This window comes from Cyrtonyx montezumae, unplaced genomic scaffold, assembly GCF_038088225.1.
Source record: "Cyrtonyx montezumae isolate F1298 unplaced genomic scaffold, pur_monq_1.0 scaffold_0, whole genome shotgun sequence".
In the NCBI taxonomy this organism is placed as follows: domain Eukaryota; kingdom Metazoa; phylum Chordata; class Aves; order Galliformes; family Odontophoridae; genus Cyrtonyx; species Cyrtonyx montezumae.
Window position 1 is genome coordinate 45078009 of NW_027071824.1, and position 19096 is coordinate 45097104.

General features: G+C 43.1%; 1 protein-coding gene across 1 annotated transcript in view; it reads right to left on the minus strand.

Moving 5' to 3' along the window:
- Positions 1–19096, minus strand: part of TPD52L1 (TPD52 like 1) — a 327044-nt gene that overhangs the window by 124718 nt on the left and 183230 nt on the right. The window lies entirely within an intron of this gene.

A 19096-nucleotide genomic window follows, 5' to 3' on the forward strand; every position in this document is an offset into this window, starting at 1 on the left:
CTGATGATCTTTGTCAGTTGTTTGAAACTTTGGCTATGGATGTATCTTCCTTACCCATCCCTGCAGTATCTAATTTCATCTCTATCTCGTATAATTACATAACACAAACAGTTGGATAATGCTTTCTTGTTGTTCAACACTACTGTGCCTTGAACTTCACTTGAGTCATGGCAAAATTTGGCCATGTTCAGATAAACAGTGTCAGAAGAAATTGGATGGACATCAGCACTCCCATATTTCAAATGGTATCATAAGACAATTGTTGCATGTGTGAGTGAGCAGTGAGGCAATAAAACATTCATTTTATTACCAGGAATGCAGATGTGGTTCTCTGTCACACAGATAAGCGTATGCAGAACATTCAGCCATAAGTAAGAGTGGAATCTATTCTGAACTCCATTTTTCTAGCTGCACAGGGAAACCTGCTGTTAATTTCTTTTAAAGATATTTAAAGAGTCCCACTATGTTTCTGTCTTCAAAATTATGTGACTGAGAAATAAAGAATGTGAAAGATATGAATACTGAGGAAGCTAACTTTTTTCTTATTCCATTGATTTAGAAATCGTGTGTGGACTACTTGACTTCTGGAGCTGTCCTATGAAACCATCTTACCAGTATAATATTTTGAATTAGGAATTTGGTGACAAAGATTCCTGATGTTATGCAAGCAAGCATCTCTTGCTGTCTGGATCTGGGGTCCACTCTTTTGTTAGTTTGACATAGATTTTTCCATACTCATGGTGAGAGACACCCACATGTCTTCTAGTGATGCATTAGTTCTGGTTATACAACTGCAATACGTAGTTAAGTCTTTCTCCTGTGCCTCATCTTACTAGGGCAAAATGCAGAATGCAAAGTATTTCTGGTGGATAAGGGCAGGAATTAAGCTTTCCTTTAGTCTGGAAGTTGCAGTGATTCTTCTTTCCATAGGCTCTCAACATAGCTGCAAAGTGCTTTTAAATATCACTGCCACTATCACAGAGAACTAGTGTCATTCTCCGTGAGCTACTTTAGGGAAGGCTGAGCAAACCCAACTGCTCCTATGAACCCTGAATTCCTTCTGCAGAGATACAGCTCTTAGTTCTGTTTTTGTGATCCTGGTAACTGCTGAAATGTGGCTCACAACCAAGCCAGGAATGAGAGGATTGCTACAGTGTATATAGTGTAAGGTAACCAGTACAGATTTGAGTGGGACTTCAGCCCCTGTCCTTAGTTAATGGCGTCAGAGACTGTTGTGATGTTCCTGTCAGTGACTTATCTGCTGCCCCATGACCAGAGCTTTATCAGCTGATAAATGGATAAAATTATTCAGAGGTTCATTTGCAAAAATCATTTACCCACAATTACCCTGGAGATTTTCATCATTTATTTTGTCATAGGGGCAACTTGCTCTCTGTGAGTTTAATAGGAGCCTTGTCGCAAAGACTTCCTTTCCATGTGTTCAAGACTTTCTGCTCAAGGCTGCTGTGGAAGTCCTGATCCTGGGGTATCTGCTGCAAGGGACTGAGTGCTAGAGTGATAGAAGTGTGGGCCTTGCGGGGTTAGGTGGCACATGGGACAGCAGTACCTCTCTCTCATTTCTGCCCTCATCGAGGCCAGGACAATGAAACGGTGCTGCTGCCACTGTGTCCTGAACAAACTGGGCCTCGAGGCTGAAGATGCAGCTGCTGAGAAAAATCTGGGCTCTTTGTTGATATATTCTTTCAGACGCAGTAGAAGTAGTATGGCTGTGGGACAGCCATCACAGCCAAGAAGGGAATTAGAGAAATCCTGCCAGAGAACGTGAAAGAGAAATCTGATTAGCTTATATGTTGTACTTCAGTGTTTGTCGTCACTGTAGTTTTGTTTTGTTGTTCTTACCTAAGTTCATAATTGCATTCCCCATCCTTTCCTATAGATTTAGCTCTATATCATTGGAGTACTTGCATGAGAGAACATGGGAAATGTTCCTAGAGGAGGAACACTGAATTTCCTCACATTTCTGCACTGATCTTGAGTTGATCCTGGTATGTATCACAAAAACAAAACAGATCAAAACCCCAACACTCATATTATAGGTTCTAAGAATGGAATGGGACCCCATTGGCCACCTGCTACTTGTAGCAGGGCAGACTGGGGATGCTCAAGCAGCCCTGACCCTTCCCATCCTGGTCACTACCATGTGTTTCTAGGACAGCTTCCCAGTACGAAAGGCACAGGCAATGCCAACCTCAGGGCAGACTTTTGTACTTCTGAATCATTGTCTTCTGATCACGAACTTCACAAAGTAGCTAAAGACCAAAAGGGAAAAGAGAAGGCCTTTCAGAAAATGCACAGATACTGTTTTTCCCCTCCCCTTTCCTCCTCCTCCTCAGCTCAGGGACCAGCTGACTGCTTCCTGCTGCCTCCCTGGGCTGAACGCTTGCTGAACCACAGTAAATTTTGTCTCTGTTAAATCAACCCTAGAGGCTTAAAATACACTCCTAAAGGCCCTTTTGTCTGGCTAGTGCAACGTTGTGTATCCCTGTTGCCAGTCACATTATGTCAGTTCTACTTGTCACTTTTGGCTACCTTTACAGCATGGCATTTCTGTAGTCCTCTGCCAGTGATGCAGATGCATTTCCACCTCACCACTGCTGAAAAGAAAAGAAAAGAAAAAAAAAGAAACGCTTAAAAATATTTATGAATCTCTGTTTAATTTTGCGATTTTGAGCAGCTCCTTTAAGAATGAGATCAGTGAACTGGGAAGATCTAGTTGTTTTGGAGCTGAGCTGTATATTTCACCAAAGGTTTGGGTGGGTGAGAAGCACAGCAAGGAGGATACAAGCCTATTAGCTTTATAAGCACTGGGTTTCTTGGTCAAAGTACAAGAGAGGATGTGAGGTGTAGCTTCACCTATAATATATATATATATACAGACCATTTTAAATACACATGTCTATATTTGGTTCACTTGAACACTTTCTGGGAAAGAAATGGAAAGCTGAATTTCTGCTGCACAAAACTCATAGCTGAAGGAAAAAAAATTAGCCTTCCCATTCTTCAGTGTATAATGAGATGCAACTATGCTTCCCCACCACCTTTACATTTACAAAAACTTCTTTGTTTCTCTAACCACGTGGGAAAATTCTGCTTGCTGGCTGCGTACCTAACAACTGCAGAAGTTAATGCTGCATTTCACTGCCCCCTCCCCTGCTCACTCCTGTATCCATTGCAATTATCTGTTCTTTGAAGTTCAGTCTGTCACCCATTTTAGATGAGTGCTGGAGGTATAGCTGTGGGTTGGTGTGTGCTGTTCATGGCTTTAATTGTAATCTATGCCCTGGTTTCTCCAGGGAATGTTTGACCTGATGCTGTGCTGAGTGTATGAGAGTGAAAACCCTTCACAAAAACAAGTGCTGATAATTTATTGCATCTGTTTCACCTTGTGGGAAAATTATTTCGTTTACAGAGTATCTAAAGAGATGGAATGGAACCACACAGCATCTCAGAAGCAGGTGTTTTCTTTTACTTCAGGTGTTTTCTTCTGGCATTCTGCAAACTGCAGTGGCATGACATGCCAAAATATATCCCAGTGGCTGAAAATGCAAGAAACTAGAAAGCGCTTGCAAAAGGGATAAAAAGATAGCTTAGGTACAAACCTGGTGCTGGTAATAAGACCATCAAACAAAATGACACACTGATCTAATGTATCGATGCAGTAAGTAGTTTTAATCTCAAGATATGGGTTCTACCTTTTTTTCCTATTCTCTCCTCATCCCACTGGGAGGAGTGGGGGTTGGAGGTAGGTTATGATGGCTGTATAGTGTTCAGCTGCCTGTTGGGTTAAGCCACAACAGTTACCCTGTATATTCTTTCTGAATATTCACAATTCTTTAATAAGTGACATTTCTAAAGCCAGAGGCTCAGGTAGAATTCACCTTGTGAGAACTGGAACACCCAATCTGGATTTACAGAGCCAGTGCCAGGACTGAGAATCTTACTTAGACTCTTGAGTACAGAGACTCCAAATTCTGAGTGGTCCAGACCTGTGCTCATGCGGTCAATTCAGAGTTACTAAGAATTGTTTGAAAATCATTGTTTTCACAATTCCAGTAATCATGTAACTATATAAATTACTGTTTCTAAACCTATTCAGAGTAGACAGTATTGGTCTGTCTCACTGTTTTGAGGACATAGCATGCTGGCTGGGCTCTTGCACTGGGTGTTGTGGTGTGCTCTGCTGCAGAGCAGAGAAATGCCCCTCAGTCATCACAGCGAGAGCTGTGGCACAGGGACACAGCGGCACAGAAATCAAAGTCAGGCAGCCTGAGAAAATGCCATTTACAGTAATTGTGCTGAAAATACACCAAATCAGACAACCAGCTGATCTCAGACAGGCAAGGATCTGACTCTATACTTAGATTTATTTTGTTAGTATGTTATCCTAAATGGGATGAGCAGCAATGTGTTATTGTTAAAGCATAGATATTTGTAGGTGCATACTGTATTTCCACCACGTATCTTTATAGGTATTTTTATACTTGTCTTTGAAACACTTGCTACGTTATCTATTTCTTATCATGTGTGGGACATATAAGTAAAGACATCCACTTGCAGTGTAGGTGCGTAGAGCTCCTATGCACAGGATGCTGAAATCCAAAAAAAAAAACCACTGCATTCCCACTGGAAAGATTCCCTGAATGCCTGCAGCTCGGCCAGCCACTGGGCACAAACAGCTGTGTATGACCTCGCTGCCCAGGGCAGCCATGGGGCCACCCCACAGTAGATGTGTTCCATGCCTCACACACCCTCTCTGCCACAAGGCAGAGATGGGTCACAAACAGAGGGACAGCTGTTTGACGAGAGGTGGCTTTGATGGGTACCACATCAAAGGGCTAGGAAAAAGAATAATTATGGGCATTCCCTGCAAGCTCTTGCTCAGGGAAGGTCTGAATCAGAGACAGTATGCCTGCTGTATGAAAACATTTTTTATCCGACACTGTGTTTATACACTTCCCTGGCAGGAGCATCACTCTTTTCTCTCCCCATGATGTCTCCATTACACTGCAGCACTCAGCGGCCCTGTTCTAACCATTGCAGTTCCTGAGCTGCTTCTCACAGCAGCAAGTTAAGTTTCTGTAACCAAAGCTGACAGGAGTGAAGCAGAGCTCTCTGCTTCATCTGCACAATTATTTGAGGGAAGAAACTACAGCAACAGTGGTGGTGGGGTGGACACCATGCTCTTCTGAGCTGGTCACTGGTCTTGCTGCCCCTTGCTTCTTGTGTGTGACACTGCAGGGGCATGGGTGCTCAGAGGGTTGCAAGTTTCCCTGGGATGGCTGCAGCCATCATTTCAGGAAGTGTTCCCTGGCCAGTGCACAGAATCGTAGAGGTTAGAAGGGACCAATAAGGATCTTCAAGTCCAACTCTTGTCTCAGGATCATCCAAAAATTAGACTGTCTGAGGGTACTGTGCAAATGCTCATTGAACTCTGTCAGCTTGGAGTCATGCTCACTGCCCTGGGCAGCATGTTCCACACTCACTACCCTCTGGTGAACAACTTTTTCCTAACTCTCAGCCTGACCCTCCCCTGACAGCTCCTTGCCATTCCCTCAGGTCCTGCTGCTGTCACCAGAGGGCAGAGCTCAGCACTGCCCCTCCACTCCCTGTGAGGAGCTGTATACCACCATGAGGCTTCCCCTCAGCTCCTCTGCTCTGCTCTGAGAAAACCAAGGCACCTCAGCAGCTCCTCATATGTCTTCTCCTCTAGACCCTTCACTATCTTTGGAGCCCTTCTTTGGACACTCTCAAATAGTTTTTGATTCCTTTTTGTACTGTGGCATGCCAAATTGTGGGTAGAGTTTCTTAGACTCTTAATTTATGTAGTGTGAATTACAAGGATGGGCCAAGAAAACCAGCATCAGTCCATACCCAGTAGCCGGTACAACAAACCCAAATTGAGTGCACTGCTTTCCTTGCTACATTGCAGCAGATAAAAAAGAATTTAACTCATTCATCATTCTATTACTTTTTCCCTCATAGGGACATCATGACTGCCCTACAACTTCTTTTTCTGAAGATATGAGTGTGATTCAGCTTTCATGACATGTGATGACCAATTTAAGCTCCTGAGATTTCTTCTATAAGAGAGTGTTGATGCTTCAAGAGCAGCATTTTAGGAACCATCGTAGGATGAGAAAATGACCTGCTGGGAAAGATGCTTGTGACAAGGTGGCTTGTTCACCTAGCCTCAATGTGTGATGGCCAGATGATCTCTAATTGTCTAGCACGTTTGCCCATCTGAGTCCTGCAAACCCCCAAGATGGTAACCCACCCAAAATTGATGAGGAATCCAATTCAGAAAAATAATAAAACCCTGCAACTAACTTTTCTACATGTTCTTTATCCGTGTCTTAGCCTGAGAGCTGAATTTTGATGCAAGTTGTGTTCATTGTCTTGTTCCAGATGTTACTGCAGTGAAGGCTGATACAAAGACTTACATTTGCTATTTGCCATCCTCTGTGCAGTCAAGTGGTGTCATTCCTCTTAGATTACATGGCAGTCCTGCTCTTTTCTCATCCCCCTCTCACAACTAACATAATCAGAGCGTGTTTCTTTGTTGCTCTTTATGGGTATGTATATATTGTAGAATTGAAATTTCAGCCGCACACTAATCATTCAAAACACAATTACAGTTTCAGCCACACAGTAATCCATCTTGAATGATTACTGCGTGGCTGCCTTTTAAATTCTGACATGTTGAATGTTTTAAGAACACAGACAGGGATTAGTTCACATCATGGACTAATCTGCTGCAAATGTCCATTTAAAAAGACTTTTTGCATCACTTCTCAAAGGAAACAACAAGTAACAGAAGAACAAAAACAACAGCCAAGCAAAAATAAAAAGAAATGAGATTTCACTTAGCTTTAAATGGTGTTAACTTATTTTTTTGTTTGTTTGTTCATATTTCTAGGTTGACACTGTTTGGAGCATATGTTCCAGAACAAATTTCTGCTATAATCCGGCAAGCAGGTTGCTTTGAGCTGAAGGTTTAAGGCACAGCTTTTTTGACCACAATATGGTGATAGTTAACAAAGCGACTTTAAAAAGCACGGATGTCCTGGTACAAAATCGACCATAAATACAGGGAAACTGCATAAAGGCAGATGACAGTGTTATAGTGTCCTAGCCACACAGGAAAGAGCTGTGCTGCCAAAAATCTGTCTCTGGCTGCTAGAGCTGCACCTGGTGCTAGGAGCTTTGCTGCACTACAGAGCATTGCAGCTCCTGTGCGGTTAGTGTACTGTGTGCTCCTTGCATCCTCTGTTCCACTGAGTTCCCACCAAGTGCTGCTCTGTGCAGCTGCTGGAGGCAAAGGACACAGATGTTGGTGTGAGGCAGAGCTCATGGCTGTGAATGAAGCACGGTTTGCTATCTGTTTTTAAGCGCTGGTGAAGAAGTGATGGCACAGGGTGGATTTTAGAAATAAATGCAAAGGATTAAGTGTCCTAAACGGAATAGCAAAAACAATGACAAATAACGTGTGTGACATTTTCTAGACTGCCTTTTCCCTACAGTCATGACAAGCAAGCTGCAAACAATGCGTGGCTTCGTGGTAGGACACCTTGCAGGAAAACTGAATTCTGTACAAGAAATAATACTCTCCTGGCAGTTCCACTGAGGACATGGTCATTTGTCCCCAGGAGTAGGGAATGAATCAGTGTCCTGACATGAAGCGAAGGGCTCCAGACCTCCAGTAAGGCTTTTTGTAACACTCAGTGTCTCCTCTAAGTTTCAAGCTGAGAAATTATGTTCTGGTCGTCTGTTTTCCTGCAGCGGTTTATTTGGGCATGATATACTCATTGTCTGTAACTGTTACAGTGTCGCTGTTTGTTCTCATGACACACAAAATGTTCCACCTTAGAAGCAACCGCCTTTATGGATGAATAATGGCAGCATATGCAGCACATACAGTACTTCAAGATTCCACACAATGAAACGTCCTATATTATGAAGGATTGTGTTCTTGGTTGTTTTTTTTTTTTTCTTAGGCCTCAAATAGGAAATATTTAAGCACATTTTCAATTAAGTTGCATTGAAGTTAGTATAATTGAAGTCCATATTTTTTAACATGTGTTTCTAATTAAACACATCCATAAATGCTTTCTTGATCAGAAGTCTTCAAGACTGCGAGAGCGCAGAAAATGAAGCGTTCTTTCTTCTCTACTCTGGGTGCATGTGTGAGCACATATACTTGCAAGCAGCCATTGTGTTTCCTCTCTCCTCAGCGCCGTGTCTCAGAGCACTGAGCTGGGAACTGCAGCCTTACCCCCCAGGGGCTGTGGGTTGCTTACAGCAGTGCCAGGAGGCATGGTGCCTCCATCTATATGCTGCAGAGAAACAGTCACACACGTAGCCAGCAGGAAGTGAAGAGGCACGGAAGCTGAAGGTGGCCCCAGAGCTCCAGTCTCAAAGATTAATTTAATTTTTGCAGGGTCATTTGAAAGGATACAAGGGGGTTGGAAGCATGATTTCCAAGGTCTCTTTCAACCCAAGCCATCTTATGACTCAATAATAAACCAAGATCTAGTCTTCTTCAAAGCAAAAATGGAGAGCCTGACATGCGATATCAGTACTTTGCTCTGCTAGTAACAGAGAAAGAGTTCCACAAGGGAAGATGTGTAAGAGTTGGTCAGTGTTCCGCAGTGTGCAAAACATGGATGCTTTGAGCTAACCTTCCTGCTGTGCAGGAGCAAAACAACACGTTCATGCATGAGGCTCTGCTGCCAGCTGTCTGACCACTGCAGCACTGGGATGTGACTGTAGTCCTATGGCATTCAGAAAACATTTGGGCTTCTGCACATTGAGAATGCTGAAAGGAAAACTGAATGAGGGATTGGATCTTTATCCATCACCTTGATTCAAGAGAATTTTTTCTGCGTGTTTTTAATTCTGAGCTCTGAGAGAATGGTATGCTATGTTCAACATTTTCTATCCATAGTCTTGGGGTTTTGGTACTTGAGTCCTCCTGCTGCTTAGGAGGATCATGAGCTGCAGAAAGAGGCATGCAATGCTCCTGCCAGCCATGCACAATGGCTGACTAACTGGATCCCAACAGCTCTGTTGTCCTTAGTAATTGAGTTGTCTTGGGAAGCTGTGATCCCCTATGCTTGTCCTTCAAATAACTTTGTTAGGCCTTACGGGGGATTTTGACACAGAGGACAAGAACTGGGGTCGATTGAAGGATCAGCCCATAAAGCATTCAAGAACAAACTATAAAAAGTGATAAATAACACTACTGAGAACATTAAGCTAAATGTTTGCACAGTGATTGAGAAAATCAAACACTAATCCACTCATTTTATCTCAACAAATAGAACACGATGCTCATCATCTTCTTTGATGCAGTATGAGTGTACTGCTGGATCCCAAGGCATTTCGGCTTCTGCTCATCCAGACCGTGTAACATTACCCTCACAGAAGACCATGTGCTGGTTTCTCAGGGTGCTAACAGCCTGGTCTTATGTATCTGCTCCAGTTCCAGGCACATCCCTGTCAGAGTTCTCCTTGAATGCTTTCTCAGAGTGGGGCTCAGACAACAAACAGCTTTCCACTCGCAGTTGACACTTCTTCATTCCACCCTTGAGCACATTTCACCTTCCACCCTCAGCTACCTATGGACTGATTCTGTGATTTTAACCTCTCATTTTCTTTGCTCTAAGCTGCAGACATCATTCTTCTACTTCATCATGGTTCCAGATAGCTAAGCTATAGCAACATGTAGATAGCTAACTGTAAATGAGCTCTTGGTAATACTCCAGAGATCTTTTTTGAAGCAGGAGGAATATATTTGTTATGCCTCCATTTCAGAAAAGCTTGCTCAGTTTCCAGTGATTATTACATGGCTTTATGCCTTGCAGTGGTTATTTAATGTTATATTCTCCTTGCTAAAATACATGCCACAATGTTGTACTTTCTTAAAGTTTTTCTGCTAAAAAGCCATTGTTCGTGAACTAGTTCGATAAGACTTGTATAAATACAGAGCTGTAACTTGTGAATTTAGCCTTTTTCACTCAAAATAATTCCTAGTTAGAAGGCTTCTCCCTGCTCCACAAATCATTTTTTTTTCCCCAGTAACTCCTTCTCAGGGAAGATGCCCCAGGGAAAATTTGCTTGTTGGCAGGAGTCTTCCCAAGTATTTGTACTTCTTGTACACATGAAAGGATGCATCTTCAACTAGCAGAGGTACTATTGCTTATTTTTGCCCTCATCCTCCTTCCCCAAAAGCCTGTGATGTTAATCCCTGTCTGCGAGCCTTTTATTATCTACTAGAATGTTGTATAAGCGTTCTCCATGTGGTTTTATTCCTCTAAAGAGTGGTATTTACTGAGCTTGCTTCTGGGACATGGGAAGCCTTGGGGGAGACTGGCTGGGGACAGTGAGGCCTGTGGGTGCCCTCAGGGCCATGACAGGTAAGGGAACTGCTGTCCCTGGTGCCAATGGCATTACTTGTGGTTTTCCTTTTTTTTAATACTTGTTTTTACCTGGAAATATGGCCCCCACGTGCCAGTCATTGTGGTATGCCTACATGTGCTCATATCCGCATCTCTCCCCATATTTTTAACTGCCTGTCCACTTTCAGCTATGGTAAGGTATCTGGTAGCTTGGTAAGGTCACCAAGGTATTAATTATATTCCCACAAGCTTCATGAAATCACACAGGCCTATTGTATTGCCCCAGCTGAGAGAAGTACTGTTGGGGGAGTGCAACCCTAGTAGACACCTAAGAATCCACTGGCGACAGAGATTTCCAAAGGAGAAACTTTACTCCTCTCTGGACACCAGCTTTGAAACGCAGATCTGTGGGAAACCACGTGCCCTTTGAGCTGGCACTCGGAGTGACGCATTTGGCGGTCACTTCAGTTTTCCCCCTTGCACCTCATTTGGCAGAAGCTCACTGTGAGCTGCCAGCTGGTTCGATCAGCCCACATTGTTCTTGCTTTTCCCTCAAAACTAAAGGTACATTCACTAAACCTCTGTTTCTGTAGTTGGTACTTTCTTTGCGCATTTACTTGTAAGGAAAGAAATAGCGGCAGCAATAGCCACAGGTTTCACTGAATTATTGGGAGCAGGAAGCCCATCTACAAAGGCAACATGGGACTCCAAAGGAGCAGCTACAGACCTTCATGTTTCAACTTATATTTGGCAAAGAAAGGAGTTCTTACCCAGTGCAGTTTTTGAACTGGGCACAGAATACTCTGCTGCCTACCACAGGAGGTAAAGCAGCATTAATGATAGTTTTAAGAAATCCATAATGGATCAGGATGCAGAAAGACATATAAGCAGTAACAATAATCCTATGTGTAGCAGGAATGAAAAAGCACTGCTGCTTTCTTTTCCATGGGCTCCTATGAGACTGGGTTTGTATCACAGAGAAGAACAACCCATTTGGTTTCCAGCTGGAATCTCAAATAACCATTTCATTTTTCCTTTCCAGAAATGAGAACAGTCTTATGCAAAGAAGAAGACATGGAGGATTGGTGACAGCAGAACCCATGTGTAAGTGCAGTTGTAGTTGGCAAAAGTATAGAATGAGGCTTCTGGAAGTAGTGAGAGACTTAGAAACTGTAGGCTGAAGGTATTTCAGTGGGCACCCCTATACCTCCTGATCACTGGTTTCAGTATGCTTTTCTGTCTCAGTGAATTGACATTTGAACATATGACATTTGAAGAGTGCAGCAAAATATTTTGCAGATGTGCTGAAAAAGACAGTGAATGATGTGGGTACACTTTGACTTGTCCTCAAAATGAGGTTTTAAGCACTTTGTCATCAGATGAAAATGGAGATGATTTGTGCCTGTGAGGACAACTTTCCTATAGTATTTAGTACCTAATATGCTAAAAATCATTACTAGTGCTAGTATCATGCCCTTTCCTACTCCTTGTCACTCAGCCACTGAACCTGGGGAAATTTGCCAAGTCCCAGAAAGCAGCTTCTTCTCATGGGATCAGAGCTGCACGACACAGTTTGATCCAGGAAAAGAGACAGAGTTTTCATATTTTATTCTGATGTCAGCAGAAGAAACCTTCAAAGTGGAGGAATAGTCCCCAGCTGTGAACTGTGTTGCTCAGGAGGTGCCACTCCTGTTGCTTTGTCAAGCTGATTGGGGCAGGGAAGAGCTCTTTTTGTAGGCTGGGTGCACTGAAGAGGCGCCAAGGCCTCCCACCCACAGTCCTCATGAAAGAAAAATAGCAACAGCACAAAGTCCAAGGATTGTTTACTTATTTGTAGTATCTCAGCAACGGCTACTCTCTATCATCTGGTTCTGCTTTGGTGATTTCTTTTTTTTATTTAAGAAGAAATGCCACATGCTGCCACACAAGTAGCTAACCTCCTGCTGCCGGACAGAGGCTGTCCCTGACGCCCAGGCAGGACGCAACAAGGGCTCTGCTCCAAGCTGTTGGACCTGCCTTACAAGAACAGGACACAGATCAGGACTTTGCAATTGTTCTCTTTTTTTTTTTCCTTCCAAGTAAATCAAGTGGTCACCCCCAAAAAGTTCAGGCTTGTGACACTTGGTTGAGCAGTGTCTGCAACATAAACTAAGTTCTGGAAACATCCAACTGATTAATTTCAACATTTTCAGGAGGAAACATCAAATTTTGGAAGTCTTGATTCGTGAGGTTACTTAGTGGCTTTCACAATGAGAAGAAGAGATAGATGGCTGCATGTCTCTTCACTCCATCCATTCCTACATTTTGGTGGCTGCAGCATTTGTCTGAGTGGGTATTTGATGACTTCAAGTACTTTCTATAAATCAATATGCATATGCTAGACATACTAGGAGATCCACACTCCAAATAACTTGTTCAAAGTCTTAAGACAGTCTCCAAATTCAAGTGTGTTCTCTGCAGCACAGAGCTTGGGAAGATGGTTGAATTGGTGTCTCCTGGATAAATACTGTAACAAATGAACCTTCTGGCTAAGGATGAAGGATCAGGACACACCACCTTCTCACAGTTATTAAAGTCACTTGCTAAATTCAATGTTTATTGTTAAAGGAATCCACGGTTAAATCTCAGCTCAGAAAAATCAGTTATTCTGAGTCAAACATCTAATAAAATTATTTTGGGAAGCTGCACTGCACATTAGCATAGGGAGGGCACATTTGAAGAGTTAGCTAGTTAGATAGCAGGATCTTTGATGTAGGAATCATATTATTGTATTTCTGTCCAGAACAGATAATACCTCATTGAGCTAGAGCTCTGTGGGAGAAGTAGAAAACTCCTTTGCAATTTCATGTTTGTAAAACCTTACTTACTAGGTAAAATCAAACTTAAAGAACTTTTTGACTTATGGACCAGTAAGTGCTCCTGCCTGTAACTGAGATTCTCCCAAACCCCTGTGAAGGAAGCTGCAGGCATGAAAAAGAGGCAGGAGGTCACCATCTTACCCTAAGTAAGGTTATCTGGTGAAGATAGTAGTGTGGAGTGATGAGACTGATCTTGGCAGCAGCTGTTGTTATAAGATAAAGAGAGGAAATGGTAAGCAGACATCCATATATCTGCTTATCTTTTTGGGCTACCACACAGGAGCTGTGTGGCGGCTGGAGCCCAGGTGTGGCTGAACTCCCTGCATGAGCACAGGGAGAGTCAGTCCTGGGACCGACTGCGGCCTTGCAGCCCAGAGACCATCTGGGAGAACAGGAGGACTGCCATGCCTTCATGTAAAGCTTCTTGGTTCATCTGACACTGCTATTCATGTCTAGCTTAATCCTACCACTCCTGCACATCAGCACTCTGACTGTGCAGCCATGTGTCAGGACAGCACAGGGAGGCATCAGAAGAGCAAGAATGACTGAATTGAATCCCAGCCACTCCACAGGCAACCTCTGTCCCAGCCGGTGGGCAGAGAGGATGACTTCTTTCCCTCCCATACCCTGCCACACAGCGTGCTTACAGGCCCCTTTGTCCTTTGTGCCTGTTCCCTTTGGTTGAGGGACTGCCCTGATCCGGCCAGCGGGACAAGCTCTGCATGTACTGGTTTAATTGAAGATGGTGAGGAGCACAGCAGGAATTGTTCCTGAGTACTGGAAACAATACTTATAAAATCACTTCAGCAGCCAGCACCGCAACTGGCTGGAATACAAACAGCTTTGAAGACAGTGGATAGTCAAAAACCACTCTGAAAAGAATTACTTATGCTTTTCCACCTTCCCATTCACCTGCACTTCTGATCCTAGAGCAAAACGGCATGTTATTATAGAGGTGAAGAAATCTTTAGAGTGGGAAGCAAACAAGGGGGGCTTTTAAAAGAAAAGGAAGAGGTCAGCGCTCTCCACATGGAAATATGTGAGTCCTTCCTGCAGAGCATGTGAATTTACACAACAACGTTGCAGTGATTTTCCATAATCAGATCCAAAAGCTGGTGCCCCCTTAAAGAAGCATCATTGCTGAAGGTGATTTAGTAACATAAAACCCCCTGTATACTGGTTTGTGCATGTCATATAGGTATGCAAGCTAAATGCACAAGCTCAGGTGGCCTCCAGGGCTGAAAATCCTCAAGCTGACCATGCCTTTCCTTATATGCTAGCAGGCTGGAAATGATACTAACAGTTCACTGATTTTCTGCATTTTCCAGACAAATTTGGACAAAAACAAACCTAAACCATTTGGTGCCCTTGTAGCCCCAAGTGTTGAACTTGTCTTTTTGAAATGCTGTGTCAACAGCTCTTCAATAGCAGGCCCTTTATTTTTATTGGCTTCAGTTCTCTGGCTAGTGTTGACAGGTTAATTTACAGTAACAGTGAGAGTCACCTTTACTTGCTATAGTAGAAAGTGCAATCCACTCTGTTCTTGAATGCCATGCTCTCAAGAGCAGGAGTAGGGAGAACAAGTGAGTTCTGCCTTGCAGACTTGTGCAGGCACTCAGGGACTAGTACAAAAGAGTGCTCTTTTGGTGAAATAATTTTAACCAGCGTATATGACTGGAGCAAGAATGGTTGCAATTATTTCTTACCGTGCTTGTTAGAGAGGACATATGGAAAGATTAGCCTCAAGAATGTCACTCTTGGACATAGTCTTCCTATGAGTACTACACCACAGGTTTTTTTTCTTTTTTTTCCTTCTTTTCAATACAACAAAGCTTATTGTGAGAAATTCCCCTTGGTAGCATGTATATAGATAGTGTTAAGCAGGTCCCAGAAAATAAATTTTGTGGGATGTACTTAGACAGTTTCCCTTTCTCATTTTCCCTCTCTCCTCTCCTCTCCCTCTCCTCTCCTCTCCTCTCCTCTCCTCTCCTCTCCTCTCCTCTCCTCTCCTCTCCTCTCCTCTCCTCTCCTCTCCTCTCCTCTCCTCTCCTCTCCTCTCCTCTCCTCTCCTCTCCTCTCCTCTCCTCTCCTCTCCTCTCCTCTCCTCTCCTCTCCTCTCCTCTCCTCTCCTCTCCTCTCCTCTCCTCTCCTCTCCTCTCCTCTCCTCTCCTCTCCTCTCCTCTCCTCTCCTCTCCTCTCCTCTCCTCTCCTCTCCTCTCCTCTCCCCAGTAGGTTGATGTGGTATGGATGCTGAAGAAGCCATGAGAGTGATGATGAGAAGTGCATACATTGGAGAAGTAAGAAGTATTTGGGGTAGTTAATAGAGGCAGATCACTGCTGTCAAGATGGAAATTATGATAGCTAGTGTGCAGACCAACAGGAAAACTAATTTGGCACATCACAGGAAAACTAATAAAATCACAGTGTGATTCTGAGTTCTATTTATTTCTATAGTACTGGAGTTTTTGTTTTGTTTTTCCCAGAGGATTACCATATAAAACAAGTGAATATATGGTATTTTAAATGTAGAAGTGTCAATTATAAAAACTTCAGAATTCTTGCATTTATGTCCCTGTATAAATTGGCCACACTCTAGCACTGTTTACCCAGCAGGAGGAAGGACCAAGGTTGGATCCTATTTAAGGACTTCCTACTTTTTCACTATTAGTGGACATTGTGCCATCCCTTGGATATAGGTGTTCTATTTTGTCTTCGTGGTTGTTACAGATACAGCAGATACACTTTTGGTATTGTGACCATATTGAAGTTCTCATTGGTTGCACTGTTGAAATGCTCCTAGAAGTTTGCAGTACATTCTTTTTCCAGGCCAGTGTTCACTCTCACTTTTACTCACTCCTGACATAGCAACAGAAACCCTGGTAAAGCTTTTTGAAAAGCCTTGGGATCTTTCTGCTGCACAAATTTCACATCTCTGTCTGTCACCATTCTGTTCTCATCAGCCAGCCCTTTGAAAGTCATTATGGCACCCCTCCATCCTGCTGGCTCAGCTGTGGATCAAGATCCCAGAAACTGTTAGAAGTTCCCACCAGCCTGGAGAGTCACAGCAAATCAGAAAGAAAGCAGATGGGAGGAAAGAATGTAAAATCATTTGGAGATACATTAGGAAAAGTGTATCTGAGTTTTCTCTGGTTTCACATAGGTTTCAGTGCACGCGCATATGTATATATGCAGAGTCACAAAGGAGTACTGCTTCTTGGTAACTGAAACGTGCTGCTTCTCAGCCATGTGTTTCTTTTGCAAAAAAAGATCACTTTAATGATTAGGATGCTCAGCAAAGCATGAAGTTATCATGTTCAACTAATGTTATATAACATATATTACCTCTTTTAGTTTAGTTTTATTTACTTCTTTTCTCCTTCATACAAATATCTGACTTCCAGTGTGATTTTGAGGATAAATACATTGAGACAGTACGGTGTTCAGATATGACAGCAATGATGACCAGGAAAATGCTATACTCAGCCAACCTCCTTTTATTATTATATGACACATATACGTCATGTATGAAAGATCTACAGAAAATTGGGACTTCATGTTGCCCAGAGGTGAAAGTCAATACAGCAAAACAGAGTTTGCTGAAATGAGTGTTGGAGAATTCAGCTACTTCTTTTTGCTGTGTCTGAAGCACAGGTGATGAGATTTCCTCCAGTTCATTATCCCAGTACTATTAGGAAGCTGTACCTGAAGCATGTGATAGCCCCTAACTGCAGTATCTTGTTGCATCAAAGTCACAGTAGGTAGCTTTCCAGTTTACACCTGAAATAATAAAGAACACCACACAACCATTTCTCTTCTTTCTACACTGAAGACAGCACATGCTTTTGGATTTCAGAATGTTGCTGACTTTTGCATGGTATCTACAGGCTTTGTAGAAGGACTTGGGAACACCTGGCTGTAGCTGAGCAAGAGCTTTGCATTCGTTGAGGATATTCATTTTGAGTTTTATGGGAACAGATGAAGAAGAGCTGATTCAGAGAGAGTTTCAAACACCTTCTCCTAGAAAATCCGGAGGTTTTAATATATTTTAACACAGACACTGGCAAACTGAAGGCCATTTTAAGCCATTACCACAGGAAATCAGATTTAGGAGAAAAAGATGGTAGTGTCATGAAATCAGGGAGGCTGGGAGCAATGACACGCTGTGTAGAAAAACTACCACAGAGCCCACACAGGCTTGTAAAGGCAGAACTCTCCTGTACTGCCCTACTTTGCTGCTGCAAACCAAGCCATGGGCCCGTTTCTGCTGCCAATGGATGGAGACATTCCCACAGCCTCCCTTGCACTGCTGTAATCCAATCCTTGTGTGATAGCCACAGACAAAGGCAGGGACAGAGTCATAGACTCGGAAAACCTCTTTTCCTTTCAACCACAGTCTGTTTTTATGCTTCATCTTGCTTGCAGAACAACTGAATGAATGACAGAGAGACTGAGTTAAGAACACACCAGCACAAGAGGATGCCCCTTGCCATTGAAACCATATACACTGAGGGCTAAGGCAGCTTTATGCAAAGCCGTTGTAGATCAAGGAAGAGCAATGTTTCCAGCAATTACTCCACATCTCTCATCCAAGGCCTACTGGGGCACAGGGTGTGATATAAACAGACAAGCACTGTCAGCTCTCAGATCAGCAGTGAGAGGAACAGGGTCTGTCGTTGCCGTCACCACTGCTTCCATGAACAGACATGGCAGAGCAGAGCAGTCCATCATGCAATTTGGATACATGATCAAATGGTTTGTTCACAGTCATTCCAGGAGACTGACAGGATTGAAAATTAAAACCTGTTGCACTCCTGTTGAGGGCTATATCCTCCTTATGCCCCTATCCAGCAGAAGGAATAGGCAGGCTGGGTAGCATTAGACTAATGCAGTTAAATTATTTACATGAGCTGAAAAATGGACTTCATAGCCAAGTCCCTAGTTTTGCAATCTATAACATCTGTGACAGATTTTTAGAGTGAATATCTCTGCCCTGTTGGCTTCCAAGCAGCAGAAATGTGGCATATTTTTCCTTTCTTGATGGAACGTGGTATCTGTAGCTGTTGCTCAGTGAAGAAACAAAAAAAATGATCAAAATCCCTTGCTTGGAATATGTTTGGTACTCTTCCATAGGAGCAGCTCAATTTCTAGACAAAGTGAGATCCACTGTTTTGTTACAGAGAGAAGGTGGAAAGCAGCTTCCTAGTACCTGCTCTGGAGCCTCTTGTTCCCTCACCTAACAAATCCAAACAGTTAAAAGAGTGTTTTCCATCAGCCAGAGACATGGTGATTTTCACTTCTCAGTAACTGTGGTACATGAGAGCAGTGCCCTAGATCCAGTTATAGTAATTCATTGCTTTTCTTGCTGGTGGAAAAGTGCAGGTTTCTTGCACCTCACTTCCGTGTCCATTCCACCTCATGATGTTTCAGGCAGAAAGTAGAGGGTCACAGCTCTGCTTGCACCACTCTTAAAAGTTTTGAATCTGTATTTCTGTCTTGAAAGCACTGGTTGAAGTATGACATTACAGCTCTCATATATTCGTACTCTTTATCAGATCTCTTATTTGTTCCAGAATAACATGATGATTTTGGTGAGAACTTCAGTTGAAGGTGAGCAGCACGTTGGAAAACTTAACAGTATTCATTTAGATAAGCACTGCAGGCAATGTAGGTCTAACTAATCCATGCTGGAAAGACACAAGTTCCTACTCAGCAGGAAAAATTCACTGGGCAAGGGCAGCTGGGCAGGGTGCAGGGTTGTGACCTCTTGTGCACAGCAGCATCACCACCACCCTCCCTGCCTGTGGCTCCCCAGCCATATCA